This window comes from Jaculus jaculus, chromosome 2 (genome assembly GCF_020740685.1).
Source record: "Jaculus jaculus isolate mJacJac1 chromosome 2, mJacJac1.mat.Y.cur, whole genome shotgun sequence".
Classification (NCBI taxonomy): Eukaryota; Metazoa; Chordata; class Mammalia; order Rodentia; family Dipodidae; genus Jaculus; species Jaculus jaculus.
In genome coordinates, this window is record NC_059103.1 from 155679854 (window position 1) to 155701073 (window position 21220).

Sequence of the window (21220 nt, forward strand, 5' to 3'; positions counted from 1 at the left end):
CAGTGTTACATAACAAAGTACAACCCCTTCACCCATAACTTTTGAAAACTTTTTGTGATGATTAGCAAAGACTAACTTGGTCAGTTGAATATGTAATTAAAAAAATAATTTCCACGTGAAGCATTTTAACTGTGTTTTAGAAGCAGTCACAAAACATTAAAATAATATACAAGTGAATCATTTCTAAAGCTAAGTTGGTTCAATCATTTTAAAAAAAGTTGCATGAGGATGAGAAAACCAAATAAACAGGACAATGCTCTTAAGGGAGCCTTATAGAAGTTAAAGGGAAGAACACGAATTAGCAACACCTATGAGATTTCAGATTATTTTATAGGACTTAAACAATAGATAAAGCCAAAATGATGGAACTCTTCAGTGCAATAGGATTCTTTTATGGACATATTTTCTTATTTAGTACAATAATAGGTGTAGGAATCTGTGTCTCCTAAAGAGGTATTACAATGATCTTCGATAAACACTCCTGTCTCCCTTAGTATTTGGGCAGCTTGTGGCCTGCTGAGCATGATGAATGCTCTGTGTCAGGAGAGATGAGCACCACCATCTCTGTGAGCACAGCATCTTCTTCAAAAGAGCTCTTGGACTTTCCAGTCCTTTCTTCAGGCTGTGGATTAAACTTTTTGCAAATGCCCCAGTTCTGGCTACTTTAAGCTTGTCAATTGCAATCAATCTAATTCAACCTTTCTATCCTTGGTGTCTAGCTCCAGAGCTACCAAAGAAATGTCTTGTTTGGGGTATTTTATGGTCATTGGGAATTCTCAGAGCTTGAGGGCTGACCACAGTGGCTTGGTTTCACACTATCAGCTGCTTAATGAAGATATCTGTTCTTTGTTTTATTTCCCCCACCAGAGTTGTGTTGTTAGTGATTAGGAACAAGAAGAGTGTGGCCAGGTTTGAAAATGCTTTAGATGCCAAGCTCCCTGATGCTTCACAGTTTATAGAAGAACTTCTGCAAGGATTTTTTCATATTTTGGATCAGCAGTTCTGATTGGCATAGCGGGTAAATCCATTTGACACCATGGGTAAAAGCTTATACATAATATATGGGATAGATAAAACTGGTTGGTTTGTGTATAATAATGAACTTTAATCTATTTTTTGCTTCATTAGCACCATAACGCTCCATGTATTATCATTCATGTACACTGTAAAATTGCAATTCAAATCATTTTTCCTTAAATAAAATTTGGAAATTTAAAAACATTTTCAAAAGAAAACAGATTTCCAATGCTCTCAGATTTTATTATTTGATTGTGTAATATTTCAAGGATTTTTCCCCTCTTTTTAACTGATTTTTTTTTAATAACAAGGTTGCACATATGAACCCCCTCTCACCCACTCCAATTCTGCTGAGGGTCTTCTGTGGGGTTATTGGTATTCACTGTGGAAACCCAGAGTTCTCAGCCAGTCTCTGCAAGGATGGGGGAAACATGGTGCCTCAAGCTATTCACATACACTCTGAGACTCTTGCAAACTTTTCACCCCCCTCTTCTGCCAGATCTGTATCTTGCCCACCAAGGTTCAAGTATTTTAATTTTTTTTCATTGATTATCATTTGCAAGCACAGAAAGAGAGAGTGTGTATAAAAATGAGAATGGCCATGACAGGGCCTCTTGCCACTGCAAACAAACTTCAGATGCATGTACCATTTTGTGCATCTGGTTTTACATAGGTACTGGGGATATGAACCTAGGCAGTCAGGCATGCAACCAAGCACCTTAATCACTAAGATATCTCCTCAGCCCTTCAAAGTATTTTCAGTTTACATGTTACTTACACAAGAAATATATGAATGGACTCAGTTGAGAACAAAACTAGTACAGAATTATATCACTACCCTCAAAACCTAGCTCCCTGCTCAGTTGACAGGTTGACATAGGACTCTCATTATCCATGCACATACTTTAAGAAAATATATTGTATTTTGTTTCATAGTATGTATTGCTGCCTTGTTCTTTCTATGTACATATACACATTATTAGAATTAGTAAAATTCCACTGGCTAGTTTTCATTAGGAATATTGGTTCCACAATGAGCCTCATGGTTTTTCCTATGTATATATGCTCTTATCCAGAAGTTTCTTTTGACTATTGGGTTTTACTCTAGTGAGTACTACATCATATTGCTGATTTTCTCACAACTGCAGAAAATGGTACAATAAACATGATCCTTCTGTTCATTCCCAGTTATTTCTTTGTAACAACACAAACTTCTGTCATGCTGTAGAATTTTGTGGAGAATTTGCTAATCATTGCATAGCACTACGAAATCTAGAAAAGAGCAAGACATCTAGCTGTATTTCACTTAAGTTATAAAATTGTAAAATTTAAATTGTAGCTAAGTTCCAGAAAAGTTTATGCCAGTGCTTTGATTGTGACTGAATGAAATTTGATGCAACGTTTGCAACAATTGATTAAAAAGCACAGATAAATTCAAGTGTGATGGCACACACCTTTAATCCCAGCACTTGGGAGGCAGAGGTAGGAGGATCACTGTGAGTTCAAGGCCAGCCTGAGACTACATAGTGAATTCCAGGTCAGCCTGGGCTAGAGTGAGACCCTACCTCAAAAAAAAAAAAAAAAAAAAAAAGTTTGGTTGACTTAGATCCTTACAGAAAAATTCACATTCACCACCTTTAATCCCAGCACTCGGGAGGCAGAGGTAGGAGGATTGCCATGAGTTTGAAGCCCCCCTGAGACTACATAGTGAATTCCTGGTTGGCCTGAGCTAGAAACCTTTAATAATGAAATTACTACAGATTTAGGTGGAAAACCAACGTATCTGTTTTCAATTGCTATAAGGATGAGCTTTGGATAACTCATTGAATGGAATAAAAATGAAGCCTAATTTTATTGGAAGAAAAATATACATTTGCAGAGAATTCCAAAATGCCATCTATGTGAATTTACCAAACTCAAGAAACCTTGACAGTAATGCAACACACTGGACCAGTTATAGAACTACACACATAAAATCTCTATGATTAATAATTTCAAACATATGAAAAATAAAGATTTACTGATATGCTTTACTTAAATGACAGTGAAAGCCCTGTTGTAGACAGCTGCACAATGCTGGGATGAGCATCCAAGACAGGAGCAGTTTATGGGAGGAAACAGTTTATTTCAAGCTAATAAATCTAGGAGGAAATTCAATCAGTGAGAAAGAAACTGCTTCTCTGCATCAAAGCAGGGAGGAACCATCACCAGCCAGCAAACACCAAAAGCAGTAAACCCAAACTTGCATCAAGCATACACATAGTTCATACTGTTTAAATCACATATGCCTTAATCATTTAATCACCACTGACCTCTGAAATTAATGTAACACTACATTCCATGCTTGCTAATACATTAATAAATACAATTTAAATTAGTTAACACGTTGTACCCCATTCGCTGATCTAAATGAATTACTGTACTACCTATGAAAAGAATATTCTTTACTCTCAAACATATGTTGAGCCTTCAGAAAATATCATGAGCTAAATAATGGCCTTCACATCTTAACTTGTGGAATCTGAGACTATTGCTTCAAGTTGAAAAATTCATTGCAGGTAGGATAAAGTATCTAGAGATGGAAAACATCTTATTGCATGATCTGAGCAAGCTGCAGATATGATCACAGGTGTTTCCATAAAAGGGAGTCAAAAACAAAAAAATAAAAATATCTCATTCCCCATATTTAAAGACACTTTGATTTGGCATGGGATAAGGTGGCCATCTAGGACCTCATTCACCCTTAGAGGCAGTGGTAGTCCCACTGGAGACCAGTAAGGAAGTGCAATGAAACTTGGGGCTTGACCAAGAGTTCACTCACCCACAGTAGAACACACTGAGTGTCCTGCAGGCAATTATAGATAAGACAGAATAGTATGTGGAGTCCATATAGAGTTACCATAAATCTTCAAGAAAATGATAAAGTAGGCATTTCATAGATGAGCAAAAATGAGTGGCCAAGAAAGTAAGCAGTGGATGTCCAAGCTCACCATGTAGAAGTAAATATATGCACAAATCTCATCCAGGATATAATTATGCAATCCAAATACCTCAGGTTCATCAAATTTCAAGACTCTGAGGAAATATTGGAAAGTTGGATAATCTTATTTTATGGTTTTATATCATAAAGGGGAAACTTGATAATATCTAATAAAAATGAAGAAACTCACCGTGCAGAACTGAAATGACCATCCTACATATATACTCAGGTAAGTTCTTAGCATATGTATACAAGAAATCAGACACAAGAGTTCACTGTAGCATTGTTTCCAAACACAGAAAGTGCTTAATAATCCTTCTGTTATGGACTTTCAGAGAAATGATTTATAATTATATCCGGGATGAGATTTGTGCATATATTTACTTCTACATGGTGAGCTTAGACATCACTGCTTACTTTCTTGGCCACTTATACTTGCTCATCTATGAAATGCCTGCTTTATCATTTTCTTGAAGATTTATGGTAATTCTATATGGACTCCACATATTATTCTGTCTTATCTATAATTTCTTCTTATACTCATTCCTTCCCAACATCTGCCTTTGTTATTCCCTTTATTATTGGCCTTCTTGGTTGCTGTTTTTATACAAATAGAGTTTTAATTTTGTCAGAATTACTTAGTTTTTCTATACACGTTATCTAATTCTATTGCCTTGATTTCCACTCTTTATTATAGTTTTGTTCTCAAATTCAAGCCTGCAATAAATCAGAGATTTGTGTCAAAGTTGAATAGAAAAAGGAGTTAGTTAGCCGGGTGTGGTGGTGCATGCCTTTAATCCCAGCACACGGTAGGCAGAGGTAGGAGGATTGCTGTGAGTTCGAGGCCACTCTGAGACTCCATAGTGATTTCCAGGTCAGCCTGGGCTAGTGAGACCCTATTTCGAAAAACCAAAAAAAAAGGGGGGGGGTAGTTGAGAAGAAAGGACTTAGTAGGAATTGGAGCAGGATAAGAAAGGATAATAGAAGGTGTGAATATGGTCAAAATATATTATGTAAAACTACAAAATTGTAAAAATAAAATTAATAATAAAGAATCTATGCTAATGTAGGCAACTTGTTCAAATATAGAAGTACCGCTGGGTAAAGAAATCCCATACTAGCTGGGTGTGGTGGTGCATGCCTTTAATCCCAGCACTCGGAAGGCAGAGGCAGAAGGATCACCATGAGTTTGAGGCCACCCTGAGACTACATAGTTAATTCCAGATCATCCTGGGCCAGAGTGAGACCCTACCTTGAAAAGCCAGAAAAAAAAAATCCCATACTGAATATTTACTCTCTATTGCTTATAAAAAACTCACTCATTTAAAAAAAAAATCCTCCATTCGTATGTTTATTATTTTTCTTATGTGCATTAAATGTAAGGAAACATTTTGGATATTGGGAAAGCAATGAAAATAATGGACTAATCCCTCATTGATCAAGTCTTATATACTTTACTGATAGTAGGAAGTCAAAAATAAGGTAACGGAAAAAAAAGATATTAAATAAGAAAATCATATCATGTACAAATTACTGTTCAGTAAGTTTTTTAAATATATATAACTGAAAGCTGGATAAATGGCTTAGTCGTTAAGGAGTTTGCCTGCAAAGCCAAAGGACCTCAGTTCAATTCCCCAGGAACCATGTAAGCTTCACAAGGTGGCACATGCATCTGGAGTTAGTTTGCAGTTGCTGGAGGCCCTGGTGCACCCATTCTCTTTCTCTCTCTGCTTCTTTTTCTGTTACTCTCTCAAATAAATCAAAAGAATTTTTTTAAGTATGTATAACGGAGATAACAGGATGACAAGAAATGGAAGCATTGAAAGGGGCCAAGCTACACAGGCTGTTGTGATTTTAGTGGCTAAGAAAAATGAGTCTAAAATACTAAAAGCATCAAAGGTGAGAGAGGATTGCTATGCAACTGTGGAAAGACTATTATAACAGTAAAATGTGAAAATTTGCGGAAGGGAACGAGCCAATGTGTTCCTTTTTTCAGGACTAATAGGGATACCTGTCAGCTCTAGGAAGCCAGAGAACTCCTGAGTGATTGGAGGAAGTCTCTTCTCAGCATCCTATATGTCTAGTACGAGCATGTTTTAAAGTTTAAAGTTTTCTTTATCCCACTTTCCATGAACATAGGCCTAAAACACTAAACAATGGCTATAATTTCAGTTCAAATGTATCTCTATCTCAATATTTATACTTTTCATTTGGTTTGCAAGTAACTCTGATTTATATATAGAATAGAAATAACTCCAGGGACTTGAGTTAGAAACACTATATAAACCAAGTGCCATTACTTCAGAATGTAGTCTTCTAACACTTTGTAAAGTCTCAACTTACTATGTGTGAGAGTTTACCATTCTGTAGTGAGTCAAATATATCACAAACAGATTTTTAGAAATCTCTCCAGATATTTTATTCCCATATATTAAACTTTTATGGAAATTAGATATAACTCTCATATAAAATTTTTCTCAGGGTAGGTAAAATGTTAAGTATCAGTCTTATGTTGTCATATGTTACATTTAATGTAAATAGTATTTAGTATATTATGATTAAAACAAATTTTATTTATGGTTATTTCAAGCTATTAGTCATTTGTGGTTACTTCACTTTATCTTAATCCTCAAAATATGATCTCAACACAATCAATAATGTTTGGACATAATAACTTCTATGTCTCATTTTATATTTAAAATTGGCTGTAGGGCTGGAGAGATGGCTCAGCAGTTAAGCGCTTGCCTGTGAAGCCTAAGGACCCTGGTTTGAGGCTCGATTGTCTAGGTCCCATGTAAGCCAGATGCACAAGGTGGTGCATGCATCTGGAGTTTGTTTGCAGTGGCTGGAGGCCTTGGAGTGCCCATTCTTTCTCTATCTATCTGCCTCTTTTTCTCTGTGTCTATCTTTCTCAAATAAGTAATTAAAATTAAAATTGACTGTAATCTGACTATCTATATATGTATATGTGTTAAATTCTTTATTATCCCCAAAACATAAAAAAAAATAAATACATTCCCTCAGTTTGGCATTTTCACTAAAATAAGTTTGTCATAATTATTAAAAGTCCATTTTGCTGTATGTAACTCTATACTCATAAATACTTAACTTTGTAAAGATAAAAACTGTTCTTACAGAGAACTGTGAACAAGACATCAACTTCTGCATGAAAATAGGTCCATTAAAATGTCAGAAAATTCAAAAAGTTATATTGGACTTTTCAAGCACACCTATCTGTATCACACTGGATTAAAATTTACTCACATTTTGTGCTCTATGCTATTTATATGGTGAACATAAACATAAGCCAATGTTTTACTCATTTGATAATGCATTGGAATGTGTCCAAATGATGCTCTATGATTACTACAGTGAAGGTAGCAGGCTGCCATATGCCTACATTAACAGCATGTACAATCTACAATACCAAACATTTGTGTGACAATGGAAAAAAAATGACTTGATAGCAGCCAAAGAAAATGTCCTCCACCAACTTTGGTTGGATATGAGAATTGTTTTATCTTTCATTTGTAAGTAAAACAGATGTCATGTTACCCCTTCTGACATAAAGCTCTCTGTTAGGCTTCTAAGAGAGCAGCTCATCATCACCATGGCTGGAAGGTAATAGTCAAAAAAGAACTCTTACTAATTGTACTCTATATTCTGTGTACATAACAATACCTTTGCAACTTGACCTAATTTGATTTCTGGGTATACAACAATGAAAAGTGCAAGTTTTCAGGGGAAAAAAATGTACTGGATAAAAGCAAAATCACCCCAAGATCTGAAGTAACATCTGAACAATAGTTTCTCCTTTTTATTATTGAGAAGTCTTCAAAAGTTTCTCCACAATATGCCATTTTTCTAATGAATTTAGTCATGTTTCTTAGGAGAAGTAAAAAATCCAGCCCAGACTATTCCTAAATCTGTGGCTTCTGCCATGCCCATTGTAGGTGTGGTATATTTATTGACCACTATATGCTACCTGGTCATTTTGACACCCCAAGGAAATCTTCTCTTCAAGTATAAGCAAGTAGAAACAGGCTGGGTGGAGATAGTCACATCTCTGCCCCAAAATAACAAAGAACACATTACACTATAGATTTTCTTGACATATTCACCAATATAAAATAGCATAATATATTCATTCTCTTGTCTTTATATAGCATTACAAGAAAGAACAATGATATAAATGATCTATTTAAAAAAAAGTTAAAATATGCTGAAGTCTACATTCTAACAGTAAATGAATGTATAGTAGCAAGAACTAGAGTGTAGGAGACAAAAAGCAGGGGGAACATGAGGATAAGGAGAGCAAAAGATGGTAATGGAGTGGAGGGGGAATGCTGGTGCTAGAGAAAACAGGAAGGAAGCTAGGTAAGGCAGTGAGAGTCATGTCACTATACCAAAATTCTCAAAGGAAAGGACAAATTGAGGGAAGGCTGAGTTGAAAATACCTAGATAGTCATAGTCATCCAACATAGAAAATAGCAAATTTGCAGTCATGTAGCTTAAACTGACCAACAAATTCAAGACACATTGTGTGGAAGGAACCTGCAGGAGGCATGGCTTTCACATAATTATCAGATATATATTTCATACTACCATACCTGAAACACTTGGTCAATTTTATGGTCCCAGCATGTGTCACCTGTGATATGATTTGTGATAACTCCAGATCTAGTATGGCTTATCTCTGTTCTTTAACAAAACTGACTGTGATTGCAAAAACACCTGGTAGGTAGTGTGAAAATCAAAGGAACAAGAATGCTATAATGACTTAAAGATTATACTCAAACATAGGAAGCAACCAAATCCAATGAATTTGCCTGGTCAAAAACGACACAAAGCCAAAGCATACTGAGGTAGTGAGGAATGAGACTCCTTTCCCGGGAGACGCTACCAAGTCACATTATCATGCAGGGAAGAAAGGAGAATTCTTGCAATGTTTGTGAACAAACAAAATTTACTCGAACCTTTGAATTTTTGTTTATGTAGATTCTGTTGCTATCACATGAACGGACAGGGTATTCCCTCCCATAGAATGGGCCATTTCCACCTTCACTATTAGACACCACTGCGTGTGGAATCCTTTCAGAATCAAGGATGCTCTACTCTGCAGTCCAAGAAAGACAGCTGCTTTTCATCTACTCCATGCCTAACAACCACCTCTGCCCAGCCATAGCTAGCACCCAGATTAGCATTTTATCTTCAATTGCAATAATTACTTCAAATAAAATAACTTTCCTGAAATATTTAGGATTAGCATCTGGAGTTTTAAGTGAGCTAAATATGATAGCTTTACTTAAACAAAGGTACCAAGACCCACATCTACCTAGACAATATAAGGTAAATTAACATAAATGTTAATATTAACTTCCTACTTCCTTTATGCTGTTAAAATTTGTTTTGTTGTGTGTGATGCTTCTAAACAGTTACAATCCCAATCTATGAAACATTTTATCCAGCTCTTCACTTTCTAATTTGGAGTTATAGACCGTTTTTGACTGATTTTTATAATGTGAAAGATCAAACTGACTCTTCACTAGTAAGATAGAAGTGGTCATTTTTTTGATCTACTAAGACTTATGCAATATTCTTTTCTGTGAGAAGAATGTTTGCCTAGCCAAAAAGCAGGTGCTCATCTTCCAATTCAAAGCAAGTCACATGACCTTCACTTTCTGTTTATGTCTTTTAAAAGGTCACCAGTTTTGATGTTAGTTAAAGACTTGTTTTAGATAATTATAAAAATTTTGGCCAGCAAGTAGCTTATTCACTGAGCTATTCTCCTGATCCTACAAAACACTGTTCAAGTTTACATTTCATCAGCCAGATAAAGCCTTATGCCCAGACACAGCCCTGGTGAGCAGAATTTAGACTATGTTGTCTCATTTACCCCTGCATACTGCAAAATTAAGATCAGCCTCTTGTTTGACACAGCCATGCTGACAATAGGATAAAAATTGAGTGAAAAGAGGCCTGGGCAGTGGCAAGCCAAATAGCCAGTCTCTAGTCTTCTATATGTCCACTATGCTCTAGACAATTTCACAATTACCTTAGCTAGAAGGAGCAAGCCTGATACCAAAGTTAATTTTTATGTTGAATATCGCCACATCTGTTACAATGATGAATGCTTTGTTTTGTAAGGAACTCACTGGTAGTTTTCTTTGAACTTGGTACCTGAGGAGTACTTGGAATTCTCTTTAAGCACTGATTTATTTACATCATGGGTGGCTGCTTTCAGAATCTACATATAGCTTTCTGGCCTGCCTTTGTTGAAGCATTTTGTTTTGTCCTTTTTTTTTTTTTTTTTTTTTTTTTTTCAGGTAGGATCTCACTCTGGCCCTGGCTGACCTGACCTGGAATTTACTATGTAGTCTCAAGCTGACCTCAAACTCACAGTAATACTCCCAAATTCTGGGATTAAAGGTGTGTGCTACCATGCCCAGCACAATTTTGTTCTTTTTAATTTTTTAGTTATTTATTTTTGAGGTTGGCTGACCTGGAAGTTAGTTCAAAGATGGACTCAAACTCATGGTGATCCTCCTACCTCTGCCTCCTGAGTGCTAGGATTAAAGGTGTACACATCCAGCTTTCTTCCTTTTTTTTTTTTTTGTTTTAAGATTTGTTGTTATTTATTTGTTAGAGACAGAAGGGGGAGAGAGAGAGTGAGAATGGGTGAGCCAGGACCTCTAGACACTACAAATGAACTCTAGAAGCGTGTGCATCTGGCTTACATGGGACCTGGAGAATTGAACCTGTGTCCTTAGGCTTCACAGGCAAGTGCTTTAACCACTAGGCAATCTCTCCAGACCACAGTTTTGTTCTTGAGCCATGCTCATTTTTCTCTACCCTTACTCTTACTGATTTTCACTATGTTGTTTTGATATTATGCAAACCACAACTGGCTATAATATGAATCCTGTATGGTACCACTGTCTTTTACTCCTCATTCATGCTACAAATGCAATCAAGATAGCCATTATAGATAGATACTGCCTGGTAAGTAAGATGAGTCTCTTATACTTCATACCAGGGACTATAATAAGCACTTGAATGTAGTTCCTAAAATCCATATTCTCAGTGTTACCTCTACAGATTCTTATTCAGTCAATCTCCTTTGAACTACAGGGTCCAGATTTCTCCAGTGACCATATTTTAAAAAGCTCTGGCTCATGCAATCTTCCACATTATTCTCATCACCCTTGCTTCCAAGATATTGTAGTGCTCTTTTATTCTCACAGAAAATTTAGAGGACAAACTTGCCACTAATCTTTTCTTTTTCAGGTGTGGTTGCCATTAGTGTTTGAATTTGTCTTTGTTTCTAATTTTCACACCAATGATTTCTTCTCCCAAAACTGATCATATCTATTAGGTTATTTTTCTTTTCAATTGACAGAATTCTAGTCAACAGAGTTCAAGTTTATCTGAAACACTATTTAGGTTTTGATACAATCACTTGCTATCTGCAACTGCTATTTAACATTTCCCCACATGAAGCCCAAGGAAAAATATTTTCTGGGAGAGAAAAATAGATCATTAAACAGTGGATGAGTGTTCCTACTTCTCCACATCCTCACCAGCATTTATTTTTGTTTGATTTTTTGATGTTTGTTATCCTTACTGGGGTAAGGTGGAATCTCATAGTTGTTTTAATTTGTATTTCTCTGATGATTAGAGATGATGAATATTTTCTTAAATGTGTGTTTGACATTTGTATTTCTTCCTCTGTGAACTGCCTGTCCAGCTCTTTGCTCCATTTTGTGAGTGGGTTGTTTGACTTTTTATTGTTTAGGTTTATTAGTTCTTTGTAAATTCTAGAGATTAGGCCTCTGTCAGATGGATATTCAACAAATATTTTCTCCCATTCTGTTGGTAATCTATTGGCTTTGCTTATTGTATGATTGTTTGTGAAGAAACTCTTCAGCTTCATGTGATCCCATTGGTTGAATGACTTTTTAAGATCCTGTGCTACTGTGGTTTTGTTCAGGAAGTCTTTTTCCATTCCTATATCATGGAAAATTCCTCCTATATTTTCTTCCAGTAGTACCCGAATTTCTGGTCTTATTTTGAGGTCTTTGATCCATTTTCACTTGAGTGTTGTGCATGGCGAGATGTGTGGATCAAGTTTCAATTTCCTGCATACGGTTATCCACTTTGTCGAGCACCATTTGTTGAAGATGCTGTCTTTTTTCTAACCTATATTGTTAGGGCCTTTGTCAAATATCAAGTAGCTGTAATTGCTTGACCCAAAGTCCAGGTCCTCAATTCTATTCCAATGGTCTATACTTCTGTTTTTATGCCAGCACCATGCTGTTTTTATTACTACAGCTTTGTAATATAGCTTTAGATCAGGTATGGTGATGCCTCCAGAGGCTTTTTTTTTTTCCCCATGAGGATATGCTTGGATATCCAAGGCCTTCTGCCTTTCCATATGAAATTTGAGATCATTTTTTATCTCTGTGAAGAACAGTGTTGAGATATTAATTGGAATCACATTAAATCTATAATTGCCTCTGGTAGGATTGCCATTTTCACAATGTTAATTCTGCCTATCCAGGAGCATGGGAGGTTTAGCAGACAGATTCAGGTTCACTGAGATGAACTTCCAGACCAGGCACAGTTATGGAGGATGGGATTTATTGAAGCCTACAGATCCAGGGGAAGTTCCATAATGGCAGAAGAAGCTGCCCTGCCTTCACGGACCAAGCAGAGAGAGGGAAGTACAAGCTTAAAGGTCAAAAGCCACACAGCACACTTCAGGAACTCCAGCTAGGCAATTTGCATATCTTTAGATTGAAATTGGAAACCCACAACCACACCTTAAGATCACCCAGTGGCATTGCCTCTAGCCAGGTAGCCAGCAGATGCAATCTACAAACAAACAACTGAATATATTGGGGGCCATCTATTCAAACAACCACAGGAGGTCTTTCCATTTTCTCAAGTCCTCCTCAATTTTTTGTTGAGTGTTTTTATGCTTTCATTGTATAGATCATTCACTTCCTTGGTTAATATTATTCCAAGATATTTTGTTGTTGTTGTTGTTGCTATTGAAAATGGGACCCTGTCCCTTATTTCTTTCTTGGTATCTTTGTCATTTGCATACAGAAAGGCTACTGGTTTTTGTGCATTGATTTTGTATCCTGCTACCTTGCTATACTATAGGAGTTAATCACCTTCAAGAGTTTTGGGATAGTCTCTCAGGTCTTTTATGTATAGAATCATATTGTCAGCAAATAAAGCTAACTTAACTTCTTCCTTTCCAAACTGTATCCCTTTTATTTCTTTCTCCTGTCATATTTCTTGAGCTAGGACTTCCAGTACTATATTGAAGAGCAGAGGTGAGAGTGGACACCCCTGTCTTGTTCCTGATCTCAATGGGAATTCCTCCAGTCTCTCCATTAAGTATTATTTGGGCCTTAGGAGCATTGTATATTGCCTTTATTACATTAAGATATGAACCAACCATGCAAATTCACTCCAATGAAATGATGTAGTATTTTGTCAAAGGCCTTTTCTGCATCTATTGAGATGATCACGGGGTTTTTGTGTTTAACCTTGTTTATGTGGTGTATTACATTGACAGATTTCCATATGTTGAACCACCCCTGCATTCCTGGGATGAATCCCACTTGATCAAGGTGGATAATGCTTTTGATGTGTTGCTGGATTCAGTTTGTGAGGATTTTGTTCAGGATTTTTGCATCTAAGTTCATTAGAGATATAGGCTGGTAGTTTTCTTGTGGCATCTCTGTCTGGTTTTATAATTCGGGTAATACTAATTTCAAAGAAGGAGTCAGGGAGCTTCCCCTGTTGTCCAATTGTGTGGCACAGTTTGAAAAAGATACATTTGAGTTCTTCTATGAAGATTTGATAGAATTCAGCTGAGAAGCCATCTGGTCCTGGGACTGTTCTTTTGGGGGAGGGTTTTTTTCTAATTACTTTTTCAATCTTGATGAGTGTGATAGGTTTGTTTAGAAGATTAATCTGCTCTGAGTTTACCTTTGGTAGATGGTATGTGTCCAGGAATTTATCCATTTCCTCCATATTATCCAGTTATGTCAAGTAGAGGTTTTTGAAGTAAGTTCTGATGATTCTCCCAATTTCACTTATGTCTGTTGTGATCTCTCCTTTTTCATTTCAAATTTTGTAAATTTGAAGCATCTCTTTTTTTTTCTTTTGCTTGACCAAATTGGCCTGGGGTTTGTCAATCATGTTTATTTTTCCAAGAACCAGCTCTTTGTTTTGTCAATTTTCTTAGATTCCAATTCATTAATTTCTGCTCTGATCTTAATTATTTCTTTTTGTCTGGAGCTTTGGGGTTGGATTCTTTTTGCTTTTCCAGTGCTTTTAGGTGGATGGTTAGGTTGTTGATTTGATATCTCTCTGTCTTTGTTATGAAGGCATTTAGTGCTATGAATTTTCCCCTGAGGACCTTCACTGTATCCCATAAGTTTTGGTACGATGTGTTCTCATCATTATTCATTTCTAGAAATTTTGCAATTTCATTTTTTATTTTGCCCACTATCCATTTATTGTTTAAAAGTGTGCTGTTCAATTTCCAGCCGGATTCTTGGTGGGTGTTTTGTTGTTAATTTGTAGCAACATAGCATTGTGATCTGATATCATGCAGGGAATTATGTAAATCTTTCTAAATATATGGAGGCAGGCTTTGTGACCCAGAATATGATCTATTTTAGAGAATGTTCCGTGGGCTGCTGAGAAGAATGTGTAGTCTGTGGATTTGGGATGGAATGCTCTATAGATGTCCATTAGGTCTAAGTCATTTATGGTTCTTTTGAGCTCAGTTACTTCCCTGTTGGGTTTCTGTTGGGATGATCAGTCTATTACTAATAATAGTGTATTGAAGTCCCCAACTATGATGGTGTTGGTGGTTATTTCTGTTTTATTGTAAAGTAGGTTTTGTTTTATGAACTGTGGTGCCCCTGTATTTGATGCATAAAGATTTATGATTGTGATATCCTTTTGAGGGATCATTCCCTTGATAAGAAGTGGCCTGCCTTGTCTTTTTTGATTATTTTTGGTTTGAAGTCTATTTTGTCCAATATTAATATGGCTACACCTGCTTGTTTCTTATTCTCATTTGTTTGGAATGTGGTTTTCCACCCTTTCACTCTGAAGAGGTGTCTGTCTTTAGTGATGAGGTGGGTTTCTTGAAGACAACAGATTGAGGTGTTTAATTTTCTGATCCATCCTGTTAGCTTGTGTCTCTTGATGGGTGAATTACGGCCATTAATATTTAGGGTAATGACTGTGATGTTTGATCTGATCCCTGCCATATTGTGTTAGTATATGTGGTTTAGTGCTTTCATGGACTTTGAAGCAAGTGGCTGGAGTAGTGAGCAGGCAAATGAGTAGAGCAGGCTAAGCTCACACTCAGTGTGTGCGTGGTGGGCAGATGGACCGATGGGGGACTGGATCACTACCCGCAAGAGAGGGAATCAGCAATTCCCTTTTTACCCCCTCTGTACCTTCCCAGTGGTGATCTATTAGAGATTACTCTCTCCTAAAAGACCCAGTGAACCCTTAATGCCTTGCTTTTCTTTCCTGGGGAAGTGTGGAACAGTTAGGCAGTCTTCATCTTGACCAGAATTCTCCTTGGGTGTGTTTTAAGTCTGCTTCAGTGATGGGCTCTTAGGAGCCCCTGGATCTCTGGTTTGTTGGGTTGAGCATCCTCAGTGTCTATCTCCTTCACCCTTGTGTGATATCAGGTTCACTAAAGAAGCATCACTCTTGCTCATTTCCCCAATTCCTCTGTGGTCTCATCTGGGGGCCAGAATGAAGTGCAATGGGTCATTTATCTTCTAAGGTCCTTCTCCCATCTGAAAAAGAGAAGCAAATTCTCTTTTTCTGAACTTCTTATTTATTTTGACTAAAGGATCCACTTCCTCCTTGTCTTCAAGGTATGATGTTCTATATTTCATTTGATCAATTCTATTTTAGGAAGGTTCCAATGGAACTTTTATTTTTACTTATTCTATTTTTTTTAATTTCTATTTTTATTTGTTTTGGTTTTTTATTTGTTGGGGGGGTTGGTGTGGGGTTTTTTTTTTTGGTTTTTTTTTTTTTTTTTGGTTTTTTAAGGTAAGGTTTCGCTCTAGTCCAGGCTGACCTGGAATTCGCTATGTAGTCTCAGGGTGGCCTCAAACTCACAATGATCCTCCTACCTCTGCCTTCCAAGTGCTGGGATTAAAGGCATGTGCTACCATGCCCTGCTTAGTTTGGTTTTGCTTCAGCATTTATATCTCTTGATTGGGTTTAATTTTCATATTCTTGTTTAGCTTTCTCATTTTATCTATCTATTTGTGTTCTTTTGGGATTCATTAGGAATTTATACATGACCTCACTGAATTTATTTTGCATTTCATTCTTGTGTTTATCTGTTTTCTTTGAATTATTTGTGCATATTTATAATCAATCTTTTAAGCTCATTTGCTGGAGTTTTACCAAGGTAACTCTCACTGGGGTGCTCTGCTATATAGGATTGAATAAGAGTCATAAATTCAAAATGGGTCATGAGATAGTAGATATGTACATAGGACAGACTATAGGACGTGGAAAGATCTAAATGGTATCACTGGAAGGGAATGGAAGAGAAGAAACCACGTCTTAGTTCTATCATTAAAAATAAAATTTAAGTGGGCTGGAGAGATGGTGTAGCAGTTAAGCGCTTGCCTGTGAAGCCTAAGGACCCTGGTTCGAGGCTCAATTCCCCAGGACCCACGTTAGCCAGATGCACAAGGGGGCACACACATTTGGAGTTCATTTGCAGTGGCTGGAGGCCCTGGCACACCCATTCTCTCTTCTCTCTTCTCTCTCTCTCTCTCTCTCTCTCTCTCTCTCTCTCTCTCTCTCTCTCTCTCTTCATATATATATCAGCCTCATTTTCTCTCAGTCTGTCCCTCTCAAATAAATAAATAAAACAGAAAAAAAATTAAAAAATAAAATAAAATTTAAGTGATAAATTCCAACAGGAAAATCCCATTTCCAGGGGTCTGAAACTTCCTTGTGAGCTGTTGGTCATCAAAGACCATGAGGCTTCCAAAATAATCTAGTCAATACACTTACTTCCCCACCAGATCTATAATGTAAGATTCTATTGCTAAAGATATGGCGTAACTCTGTTGCTAGGCACTGAGAAATCATAATGGTACTAAGATGGAAGCCTCTTCACTGCTGGATAGTCATCATAGCTCTGAAAAGTTCTACTGCTAGTCTTAACTATCAGTAAATGTTGTGACCATAAAAATGCTCAGCCAGGCAAGCTGAGTACACTGATAAAACAGTGATGTGATTGTTATGGAATAACCAACTGATCACTGACTGGATTTGAGGGCCACTCCACAAGAGGGAATTTGTACATTGCTAAAGCCTAGGCAGAAGGCTATGGATGGGAAGGTCATAGCCCTTGGGAGAAAGCTACTACTGTTGTATGATTAAGTGGCTATGCTGTGCTGATTAAATTGACCTTCTAAATACTTAGTTTATGCTCATATAGTAGTGCTGCTCTTACTTTTGATCAGAGATACTTTTTTTTTCAAACATGAAAATGACTTCTGGGGATGCATACTCATCAAAGTGCTGAAAAGAAGAGATAGTTAAATTCTCAACACTGAATGGGAAATCAATGCACACTTGCCACGGCTCAGAGAACACTCTGGAAGAGGAAGCAGAAGGACTGTAAAAGCCAGACAACAAAGAACAGTGCTTTGGGGAGTTCAGTAGTAACCAGATCTTTTGTGTTGAGGAGAAAACAGGGAACAGAGCAGGCCAATTATAGAAGCAATGATTAACACCCTTGGCATACTACAGTGATTTTGGATTAATTCTTAGAGGCCTGGACTCTCAAAACCTATAGCAATGAGAGGAGGAGTCAGAAGAATTCCAAAGCTCACAGATCTGGTAGTCTGGCATTCACAATAGCAAATATTTTTTTATTTTTTTTATTAATTGGTTTTGTATTCAGCAAATACAGTCAGTTTGATACCATTATTACGCTCATCTGTGACCTACCTCTCCCCATTGGCCCCTCCTTGTTCAGGTATATGGGTCGTGCATTGTGGAGTTAATCCACAGTTATGGGTAAGATAAATGTCTCTGCATATCATGACCCAACATGTGGCTCTGACATTCTTTCCACCCCCTCTGCTGCAAAATTTCCCTGAGCCATGTTGGGTTCATTTTTGGTCTGCTTCAGTGATGAGATGTTGGGGGCCTCTGAGGCTCTGACTCTCTGATTTGGTAGGAGTTGGTTTTTCTCTGTGTTGGTCTCCTTCCCCCTTGTGCTGGTATCCGGTTCATTAGAAAAACAGCACCCTTGCTAGTTTCACCAGTTTTTCTTAGTTTTCGCCCGGGCCCTTTTGAGGTATGATGGGGTGGCTCTCTCCTTAGGATCTACATCTATCTCAAAAAGAGAAGCAGATTCTCCAAGGGAGAGTAAGTTAGCACCAGGACAAATGAAATAACCCTTACTTTTTTATATAGAGAATTTAATAGGTGTAGGTCCTGTTGTACCCCATGAGTGATGGTAGTTTGATATTGGAGAATGGCACAATAGCAAAATTATGAGACTTTCTTCCAAATAAGGGGGATGGCATGCACCAACTCCCTAACCTTGTCTTCTGACCTCAACAAATACACCATGTCACATACACACACACACACACACACACACACACACACACCCCAAAATGCTACATAAGACTCAGTTATTAGAAGCCAATCACTTTTGCTTAGCATTATTAGACTTCTTTAAATTTCTATCTCATGATTTTCTTCCAGGTCAGAAATTCTAAAATACACCCAAGTATACACAAAGTTCATACTGTTTAAATCACATATGACTTAATCATTTAATCACCTTTAGAAATTAATATAACACTACATTCCATGCTTGCTAATACATTAATAAACACATTTTAAATTAGTCAACTAGTTGTACCCCATTCACTGATCTAAATGCATTATAGTACTACCTATGAAAAGAATATTCTTTACTTTCAAACCTGTGTTGAGACTTCAGAAAATATCATGAGCTAAATAATGGCCTTCACATCTTAACTTGTGGAATCTGCGACTATTGCTTTAAGTTGAAAAATTCATTGCAGGTAGGATAAAGTATCTAGAGATGGAGAACATCTTATTGCATGATCTGGGCAAGCTGCAGATATGATCATAGGTGTTTTCATAAAAAGGAGTCAAATACAGAGTTGGCACACCTAGAAGAAAAAACAACTTACATGGACATGATGGCAACATTAGAAGAGAAGGGAGGAAATGGGGAGGGAGGAAGAAAAGGGAGTTAAGAGAAGAAAATGAAAGAACAGAAGGAAGAGACAAAGATAATACTGCCTAATCACATTGAAAATGCTTTCATTTTTATTATTATTTTTATTTGATAACACTATTAATGAGTACATCATTAATCTATAATTGGTTCAGGATCCTCCAAAACTATTCTCACAACAAGCAGGACCATTCCCATGTCTGAGGAGTTCTGCCACTTGGAAAGTAGCTGTCATTAAGCTGCCCATGGACTTTTGGAATTTCACCTGAAATTAGTTCTGGTCACTTAAGAAGCAAATTCCAAAATAGCATTAAGTGTGCAATAGCTATTTGGAAAATATGTGCATTGTAAAAAATAGGAAGGAAGCCACATAAGAATGACAGAGCTGTGTGGACCATGAAGCAAGTGTGAACCCAATCTCTATCCCCCCTAATCTATTTATAAATCAGTAAAATTAAAAAAAAAAAAACATGGGCTGGAGATACAGCTCAGCAGTTAAGGTGCTTGCCTACAAAGCCTAGGGGTCTAGGTTCAATTCCCCAGTACCTACATAAGGCCAAATACACAAGGTGGCACATGCATCTGGAGTAAATTTGCAGCAGCTGGAAGTCCCGGTGTGCCATTCTCTCTCTCTCTCTCTCTCTCTCTCTCTCTCTCTCTCTCTCTCTCTCTCTCTTTCTCTCTCCTTCTTTCTCTGTATGCCTCTTTCCCTCTCTCTAATAAATTAACTAATTAAATTGAGATTCATGTGGGGCATGGTGGAACCTGCCTTTAAGCCCAGTACCAAGCACTCAGGAAGCAGAGGTAGGAGGATTACTGTGATTTTGAGGCCAGACAGGGACTGCAAAGTTCCAGGTTAGCCTGGGCTAGAGTGAGACCCTACCTCAAATAAAGGGCTTGAGAGATGTCTTAATAATTAAGGCACTTGCCTACAAAGCCTAAGGACAAAGGTTCAATTCCCCAGTACCCATGTAAGCCAGGTGCATATGGTAGTACATGTTTCTGAAGTTCATTTCCAGAGGCTGAAGGCCCTGGCACACAAATTCTCGTTCTCTCTCTCTTTCTCTCTCTCTCTTCCTCTCTCTTTCTCTTTCAAATAAATAAAAATTAAAAAATATAACAGGGGAAATTGCTCAGTGGTTAAAGGTACTTGCTTAAGGTCACTGAGAAATCAAGCTGGAGCTAAGAAAACCTCCCTGTGGTCCAGTTGACAGGTGGAAATAGCTAGACTGCATGTAGCCCTATGGGAGAGAGAAGTTATTAGTGGTGATAAACAACAGTAGACATTGCAAGCCTTAAGTATGGCCAACCAGTCCAAATGAACCAATGGGTACAATAATGACATGCCTGTTATGGGGGAAACCAACTGCTCTCTAATTGGACTGGAGGCTTGCCTCATGGGAGGGAATACATGCCTGGTACTGAAAACCTAGTCAAAAGCCTATGGCGGGGGAGGTTATGAGACCTAAGGGAGTAACGCCTGCTCTTGTCTGGCTAAATGCATATATTATGCTCACCAAACTGCCCGGTAAGTACTTCTTTAATGTCCATACCCATATATTAATGCTATTTTCAATTCTGATTAGAGAAACTTCTTTTTTCAGATGGCGGTGACCTCTGGGATGACTCAAAAGGCACCATAGTGCTGAGAAGAAGTGACAGAGGAGTGTTCAGCACTGAGACATCTCTATCACACTTTCCAAGGCTCAGGGTCCATTGCAGAAGAGGTGGCAGAAAGAAAGCAAGAGCCAGAGGAAGGGCAGGACTGATTGCAATGCAATGTTCCAGACACAAAATGGCCTGGATATCCATGACCTCACAGCACCTTGTACTACCTATGCAAGACCTTCATAATAGGAGGAAAGAATGATGATATCAAAATAAAAGAGAGCCTAATTGAGAGAGAGAGGAGA

General features: G+C 37.5%; 1 pseudogene; it reads left to right on the forward strand.

Moving 5' to 3' along the window:
• The first annotated feature begins 362 nt into the window (after positions 1–362).
• On the forward strand, positions 363–11532 carry LOC101602203 (annotated as a pseudogene).
• Positions 11533–21220: the final 9688 nt, after the last annotated feature.